Raw genomic sequence first — 9,069 nt, 5'->3', positions numbered from 1 at the left:
GCTCCTCTCCGCGCTCACACCGTCCGCGGCTTTCTCCCTCATGGCGGGCATTGTCGCCGGCTCTCGCACCTGGTCTGACCTGGTCCTGCTCTACTTCCGGGGCAATCCTCCGCTCAGTATTGCGCTGGCTCGTAGATCGCGGTGGGAATTGGCTCTCCGTCATCGGTGGGCTTGGGCTTTAGCTCCGCACAGCAGGGAGATGGTGGGCTGGGCTCTGGGTCCTGAGTCGAGATCATCCTCGGGAGTGACGGTGAGAGGTCACCCGTTTCTCGCCAGAATCCACTCCACAAACGCGCTGAAATCCTCTCGGGGACCATCTTCGGACGACGGCGCTCTGCACTCGATGTTTAGACTGGCGTCGTAGAACACACAGAGCGCGTCATCCGGGTAGCTGGTGGTGCTTGCTAGCAGCTGGAACAGTCTAGTATGGTCCTCGAGAGCTTTGTCCCCCTGCTCCAGCAGGAGGAGGAGGTATTCGGGGCGAAGAAGGGCATCCATCCAGGGAACAACGGAAAAAAAAGACACTGAGTAAAAAGGGAAACAAATGGAGGGTAGACACAGGAGGTTACGGTTTTGGTCAGTTATTCTGTCACAATTTGTGATGGCGAGGAACGATGGAGACGAGGAATAAACTAAACAGTCTTTAATCCAAGAAACACAGGGTACATCCAACACTGGGAATGGCAGGAAACACATGAATATAACAAGTAGAACCGACCGAGACAGACTGCACAGACTAGGACTTAAATACAGGGGATGATTGGGGAAACACAGGTGTATGGGATGACTAATCAACAAAACGAGGACAGGAACATGACCAAATAAGGGAACAGAAACAGTGGCAAAACATGACACAAACAGTCCATGATCCTGACAGTGACATGATCCTTCAGAAATCATTCTAATATGCTGATTTGCTGCTCAAGAGACATTTCTGATTATTATCAATGTTGAAAACAGTTGTGCTGCCCAATATCTTTGCAGAAACTGTCATACATTCGATATTTGATGAATAGAAAGCTCAAAATAACTGATACATTTATTTGAAATAGAAATCTTTTGTAACACTATAAATTTCTTTCAATTTTCACTGTACTTTTTAATCTAACTTTCAATCTTCTTCCAAAAAGCTAAAAATATAACACACTTTATTATTCATATCTCCTAGATCCTCTTTGGTATTTTTTTCCTGACGTTTATGCTGGATTTGATATAAGTCATGGGTATCAGCGTCTCTCTGGTTTAGATCAGGATTTTTTTTCAACGCTTGAATAAGTTTTGAGAGATGAAATGTGCGCAGAGCCCATGGAATTTATGTAAGACAGGGTGCTCACCACCAAACCATTTCACTCCCTTAACTCGACCAGAGCGATTCAGTGGACAACCTGTAATGTCCTTCTGATGAAAACCAGAAGCTCCATCATCTCACAGGTGTGACACGACCGGCCCTGAGCCAGACGTGAAAAGATGAGATGAGTTTTCAATATAGTGCAAAAGATTTCCAATACAACTCCCAGAGATGAACAGCATTAGGCCCAGAATATCTTCTCCTTACACAAGATTAGACACGAGCACAGAAGTACAAGTGATGTTTCATTTTCTTAATCGCATTGCTTGTGTTTATGGTGACACTGATCGTGTTTACCCCGGAACAAAGTAAAAATGATCAAAGGCTTTGTTCAGATACCTGGATGACCCAAAGTCAATTACGCTTTGCAAATGAGACGGGCAGGAATCAGCAGTGAGAGTTACACAGAATACAAGATCAGCGTCTAACGCGAGACTCTTTGCATTATGTGTCTTTTTGTGGAGCTCAGTCTCAAATGTTGTCATTCTAACTATACATAATGATAGTTTTGTGATTTATTTATTTTATATGGAAGCTTATTTCCATCATGAGATAAAAAATAAAAATAAAATAAATAAAACTGATAATTGTGACTTATCAGGGTTTTTCTCTTGCAATTCTGAGTTTATAAAATTGCAAGATATGAACTGGCAAATGCGGGGGAAAAGTCAGAATTGTGAAAAATAAAAAATAAACATTTTATTTAAAAAAATTAAATAAAACATGAGAATTGTGAGATAAAAATTGCAATTACGTTTTTATTTTTCTATAAAAAAAGTGAGAATTGTGAGATAAAAACTCACAATTACCTTTTTATTTTTAATTTTTTTTCAAAGTAGGCATCATCATAATCTTTTCGTCTGAAAGTGACAGCATTTTCTGCACATGACAATGAACAAAACGTATATGCCATTGTGTCAGATTCCTGAAAAATGACTCTTATGAACTGGTTCTTTTTAATGAGTTAGTTAAAATGATTCACGAAACTCGCTCGTAAATCAGTGCTTTCAGTCAGTGAATTGTTTATAGCCATTGCTGAGTTCATAGCCAGCGTTCCATGCGTGCGAGAATGAACAAAACACTTTCCATAATGACCGATTCCTGGAAAATGACTCTTATGAACCGATTCTTTTTAATAGGTCAGTAAAAACAATTCACAAAACAGCCGCAAACCCGTGTGTGATTTAGTGGTTTCAGTGAATGAATTGTTCATAGTTCATAACCAGCATTTCCTGTGAGTGACAGTGAATAAAGCACGATCCGTAATGTCTGATTCCTGAAAAATGACTTTAATGAACTGCTTCTTTTTAATGGGTCAGTCAAAAAAAAATTCACAAAACATTTGCTCATGATTTAGTGCTTTCAGTCACAACTGACTCCTTACTGAAGCCTGAGTCCTCTTTTTGGTTATGTCCGACTCAAGTTTAATGTCTTTCTATTGAGTTATTTCATGTGAACAGCGTAGTCCGGTTCATTTAGTGCATCAACAAACAAGTTATGACCAGTGTAGTCTGATTCCCCAATGAATCACTTACCATTTTGAATCAGTCTGTCAAATAATTTACTGAACCAATCAGGGCTGTGTTTTTCAAAAGCATCGTAAGCCTAAAAATAGATCATTACTACTGGCACTGTTTGAAGAATGCGATGTATTAGCAGTTGTAGCCTAATATTTATATATCTATATTGTATTTCTAAGCTAAAAGTTCTGTGTTGTATGTGTGAAAGTCTTGCAGAAACAGTTTAGCAAAGTTTTTGATTCAGTCGTTTGTTCACGATAACAATAGTCTCATCGGATATTTATTGAGAAAGCCTCTGCAGAATGAGGACTTTGAAGGTTTTGGCATCTGGACGCTCTTTATCCAGGTAAAACAAAGCCTGAGAAAAAGGCTCCTGGGCTCATTTGTGTTTCTGCAGCTGTGAATCTTCAGAACACATTGTTTACTCGCTCGACTGCATCATCGTTCAGCTGCTTTTAGATCTCTCGCCTCAGCTTTATTCCAGCACACCTTTAAAAGCCCCTAATTATTCTGTCACGTGTATGACATAAAGTGGTTTGTTGTGGTCTGTTCTTTATAGTAGATTTTAGATTTGACAGTCACACAACTTTAATGACTTCCTCCTTGCATTAAAACATTGAAACTCACTCCATCATGATGCTCAAACAGGGCAGCAAGGCTCAACTTTTTTGGAAATTGCTCTCTATCGCTAAGCAACCGTGCATAATGTCCATCCCATAATTACACAAAATGCAGATAGCTACAGCCGATCCATAATGTGGATTTGACAGAAAACAGGAGTGTTTGACTTTGTCTATTCATCTGAATGAAGAAATGAGCAAGTCAGTTTATTTAACATTTTTCAATAATTGTATCAATCTTTACTAAATCAGCAGTAGCAATATTACATGTTCGAATACATAAAAGAGTTTTAGACAAGCTCGCCCATGTACAAAACAGTATTACTGTAGTAATGCTGAACCGTTCTGTCCCTGTAGATATGAAATTAAAGTCAACTCAAATCCAATGCGAACATAATAATTTGGAGACTCCTTTAACATCTGATGACAAAGAGATATGTATCTGATGATAAGCCATTCTCATCTCCTGCTGTCATTATAAACTGTATATTGAATTTTCAAACAAAAGCTGAAAGATAGGAAAACGGCCATTACTGTAAGACTCTTCATATTAATAATACACACACTAAGATTATTTAAATGGACAGGCTAGAGAATACCTTGCAGAAATACAGGCACTTTATGCACTGATATCCGGATTTCATATACTTTCTGTCTTCTTTTCAGAAATATACTTCACTGACATAATGTACATTCATTCATTCTGCAAATACTCTTGTGCTTTCATTAACGTTGGTACAGTCTGATGTTGGCATTAGGACAAAATATAGAAATAAAAAACTATTTGCATGAAAAAAATGAAATTATTTCCTTTCATTTATAAAATGATGTGCTTATGTGGCTTTTTATGCTTCTGTGCATCAGTAAGCAACTAAATATGATCTGAAATGATGCAGATATGAATGTGTGGATCATTCTTAAGGCAACACTGTCTGCACGTATGATGAACAGTCTGTCTGTTTGAGTAAACAAAGATTTCTCCCATTCTCTCAAAACTATGTGAAACGGTAATATATTTAAATCCACATACGCACAAAACAGTACTGAACAATATCTGCCAATAAGCATTGCACAAAAAATAAATAAATAGTTAAATAATTCAATTAAATGCACTGCAAAACTAGCCCGACGACACGTTTTAGAATGCTGTACATGAGTGCACTGTATATTAAAATGCTCATGAAAAAAATCAGTCTATATCAAGATCTATTTAAAAGCTCATGTCTAATAATAAGCTATTTATTGTAAACAGCAGTGTTTTAAATACAGTATAAACCTGAAAGCGTCGCCTGCAAAAGGTTGTAAGAAACATCATTGTATGTTTACTATTAAAAACCGCTGTTGGATCTGAATGAGAACGTCCTGTGGACTGAGCCATGCACGTTTCGCTGGATCCGGGACGGCCGCCTGCCTGGAAACGGATGGGAATATGGAAATAGCGTGCATATTTACAGCTTATGCGCTTCCTGGTATGGTCTGTGTTTGAAGGGAATCTGTTCTCCGGACGTGTGATTCCGTCGCAGCAGTGTCTGTATTCCCACGATCCCCTGGTGGAACGGCCTGGTTTTTCCGTGCCAGAATCTCACTGCCAATCAGAGTTCCAGTGAAGTCCAGTGGATCTCACAGGGTGGTGTAGATGTAGACGAAGATGATGACGACGAGGTTGAGGATCGTCCCAATGATTCCCAGCATGGCCAGAATGGACTCTTCCTTGCTTTCCTTGTCTTGAATGCCCTTCTCCTCATCACTCAGAGCAGTGTTTAGCATTTTCCTTGGAGAAGTCTGCAGTTTTCCTCTCACACCAATCTGGAAAAACACACACCAGCTGACTACCAGTGGATATTTATACAGTGAACATCTTCATCAAGACTACAATAAATGCATTTAACAAACTAAATTAAAATATTAAAACAATAAAAGAGGAATGTAGAAATAGCATGCATATTGGTCAAAAAGCAACCTATACTGTAAATAAATAAATAAATAAAAGTTGTAAGTACAACTAAGATTAAGTACTGTATTTTATAAAAAAAATGTTTTACAAGAAAATGCTATTTCAGGCTTTCTACTTCAGAATGTAACATTTATTTCAATGTATTACTTGCCATTTTTTCATAATTAATTGTGGAATTTACTAGCAGTTTCTGAGTGAACATTGTTTCAAAGTTAATCAACTGCATCCTGTGTTTGCACTATAGTACAGTGATGGTATCGGTTGCTAATTCCTGCTAATTATATTTTACATGCTAAATGATTATTATATATATATTATGGTATTTATATGATGCTTTAACAGACTGTAAAGAATGCCCTGGTGCATGTCCAACAAACCATGGTAGTACTGTGGTACAATTTTTATTTTATTTTTAATATTTTTATTTTATTTTTTTAAATATCTTTATTTTTAAATAAAAATAGTATATTTTTAATGAATTAATGAAATTAATAATTTAAATATTTTTTAAAATAAAAATGTTATTTATTTTTAAAAATACAAATACTAGCAATAATCAAATTAATAATAGAATTGTATATTAGCGTAATGGTCACAGCAGCATTTCTCTGCTCAGTTGCACTGGTTTTCCTCAAGCTTTTAAAGTAATGATTTATTAAGGGGCATGAGAGAGATTTTTCATCAAAAATATATTCATTTCTATCATCCCCTGAATAAAACATAATCAACCGCTGAAAAAAAAATGTGCTTGAACTTAGAAAACTGATGTATGCACATGTATTTAGTGTTGCTGACCCTATTTAGCATTTATGCTTTCTAATAATTAATGGATAAATGTAACATATATTATAAGTACAATATATACAAAGTTGTGTGCAGTCTGGAGGCAAAGATTATTAAAAGCAGCTAAAAAATCAACTCAAATTGTAGTTTACTGTGCATGGTTTAGGATTATGTTTCAAATGTATTCAGTATTTTCATGAGGGTTTTTCATATTTTAAGATTTAAAGTCTGGGACTGGGACAAGAGTAGAATGATATAAACATCTCTGTGTAAAATCAGCCCTTGGGAGAATAAGTGTTTATAGTTGAAGAACCAGGCGTTTCTCTACTGCACACACAATAGCAGAGCAGCTTTGGAGACGTCTGATGGCAGATTGACACGCTATACTGCTGGATGATGTGATTCAGGATCCCTGGAGACTCATTCATGGTCCAGATTCATGATGAATGCAGTCGTTCATGTGCTTTGGCATTCAATCGGTCCATAAGGGCCAGACAACAGAGTGCCAGGCCTTTTGTCATGAATATTGGAAAGGGAAAGACACAATACGTGCCCTAGTCAAAATATCCTACAGGAATTGCAGTTTATTCAGAATGATCTTTCCTAGAATCTTACTGGATAGTGTGTTACAGAATCTCGAAAAGAGCCTCACATTGGAAAAATTGTTGCAAACGAAAGGAAATCTGTACTTCTTTTACATTACTTTTGCTAAAGGGATTTTTATGCTAATGGGAATGATGTTCTATAAAAGGTGTAGTTTTTACTGTTAAACCTGTTTCACACAATCTACTCCATGCCTTCTGTCTCTGATTGATAGTTTAGAGTTTGTATTAAGTCAAAGGCCTTTTAGTCTAATTGTTCAAAGGTCCAGCTTCAGCTGGTGCTTCACGTGTCTTTTTCTGGCAAATCTTTGCTGATTTTGATCAAGTAAAGGTCAGAATAACTGCAGTAATATCTCCAGATGAACTCTTACTGGACTGAAGCAGCTCAGCTTTACTTGATTCTCCATCAATCATGTTTTAGAGTCTCAAATCTGATCATCAGGATCGTTTGAGGAGCGTTTGTTTCCAGAAGCTTTACTTTCACTGTTCCTCGGCGGAGGAATGATCTTCAAAAGCCTCCAGAACATCTCACATCTTCTGAGGAGCATTTATTTCTTCAGCTCTCAATCAGCATTGGCTTGCATTGCATTATATTTCTGGATCATTTCAATCTCATTTTACTAAGACATATTATTGGAGATAAATAGTGATGACTGATATTTATATCATTTTATGTATCTGCTATACTGTTATAAAGATCTCATTGATTTACATTACAAACATCAGAATTTCATCATATAGCCTAAATATCAGCATTTGAGTCTCTGAATAAAACTGAGCTGATTTTCTTTCCTCCATATTCTCACTATGTCAGACTATATGATCCATAAAAGTCTGATGGATTAAATATGATGCTCAACAAAAAACATGCATATTGTCTAAGGCTCAATAATCTGTTTCATAAAAAAACAAAAGATTTTTTCAGATCGTTTTGGAAGCAAAAAGACACTACATTAAGACTTTAGTGCATGTTGAGGTTATTGTGTGTGTGTGATGTATAGCGGGCCGCAGATCCTCTGAGAGAGTCATAAACAGGGCTTTCCTCAAAGCGAACCCTCCTATTGTACACTAGATAAGCTCTCATGCATGAAGACAACTGCTCCGCGCTGATAGAAGACATGCTAGAGAGTGTCAGACGTGCCAGGATAAGAGCCTGGAAACAGCTTCACTAGAGAGAGCAGCTGCGCGGCGCTCAGAAACAAAGTGGACAGCGTCCAAAACCACTTTACCAACTGGCCAGCTGGGACGAAAACCACATCGAGCCGGCCAAGCTGTGTGACATTAGTCCAGGAACATTGGTCATGAGGTGGGTGCTCTGGACATATCATTTGATACAGACTTAAGAATAAAGCCCATGAGCCATCTGTAGAGCCTGAGTGTAAATGCATATGCTCTTTGTTTTAGGATTGAGCATTTGAGTGCTGGTGACAGATGTTGCAAAAAGACTCAAAAAACAGGTGGAAAATTATGCTTTTAGAAATCAAAAGAGTGTTTGATGCTACACTTTATGTGTTGCAAACCTCGAATGACGCTGCCAGTAAAACATCACGGTGCTCAAACGTGGTTTCACAGCAAAGAACCAATCATAAAAGGCCTCTTTAAATATGCATGTGCTCTGTACAGTAACAAAAACATCCACAAAGTGTTTTGATGCACCATCTGAGAGATTTCAGCAATCCTAGATTTTTTTAATTTTTGTAGTGTTTCATGAAATCACTTTTCTTTCCTCGTGTGAGTTTCTGTTGAAACTTTAAATATGCACAATGTAAAAAACTATTTCTATTTCTATAAGTTGTAAGTAAAAATTATTGAAGTATGTTTTACAAAATACTGTTTCAGTCTTTCAACATAAGAATTTCATGTTTTATTCAGTGTTACACTGAACAAAAAATGGTGTATGATTTATAATCTTAACTCAGAAATTGCTAGTGTGTTTCAGAAATAATTACAAAGAAACAACAGAAACAACACATTGAATTAAACATGACATTTTGAAGTAGAAACTGAAATAGTATTTTCTTCTAAAACATGGTACAATAATTTTACAACTTACAAAAATCATTATTTGCAGTGTACTTGCTGTTTCTTTGTAATTACTTCTGAAATTGTCTAGCAATTCCACAGTGAAAATTGGTTCAAAGTTAATCCTACAGCTTTTTTTAGCATATATCTGCTAAATGTCTAATGTAATAATAGACTAGTATATAAATGATATCAGATCAAACAAAGCAGGACTGCACAG

The sequence above is a fragment of the Sinocyclocheilus rhinocerous genome, unplaced genomic scaffold (genome assembly GCF_001515625.1).
Source record: "Sinocyclocheilus rhinocerous isolate Xijiao unplaced genomic scaffold, SAMN03320098_v1.1 scaffold2850, whole genome shotgun sequence".
NCBI lineage: Eukaryota > Metazoa > Chordata > Actinopteri > Cypriniformes > Cyprinidae > Sinocyclocheilus > Sinocyclocheilus rhinocerous.
Note: the sequence above shows the minus strand (reverse complement) of the source record.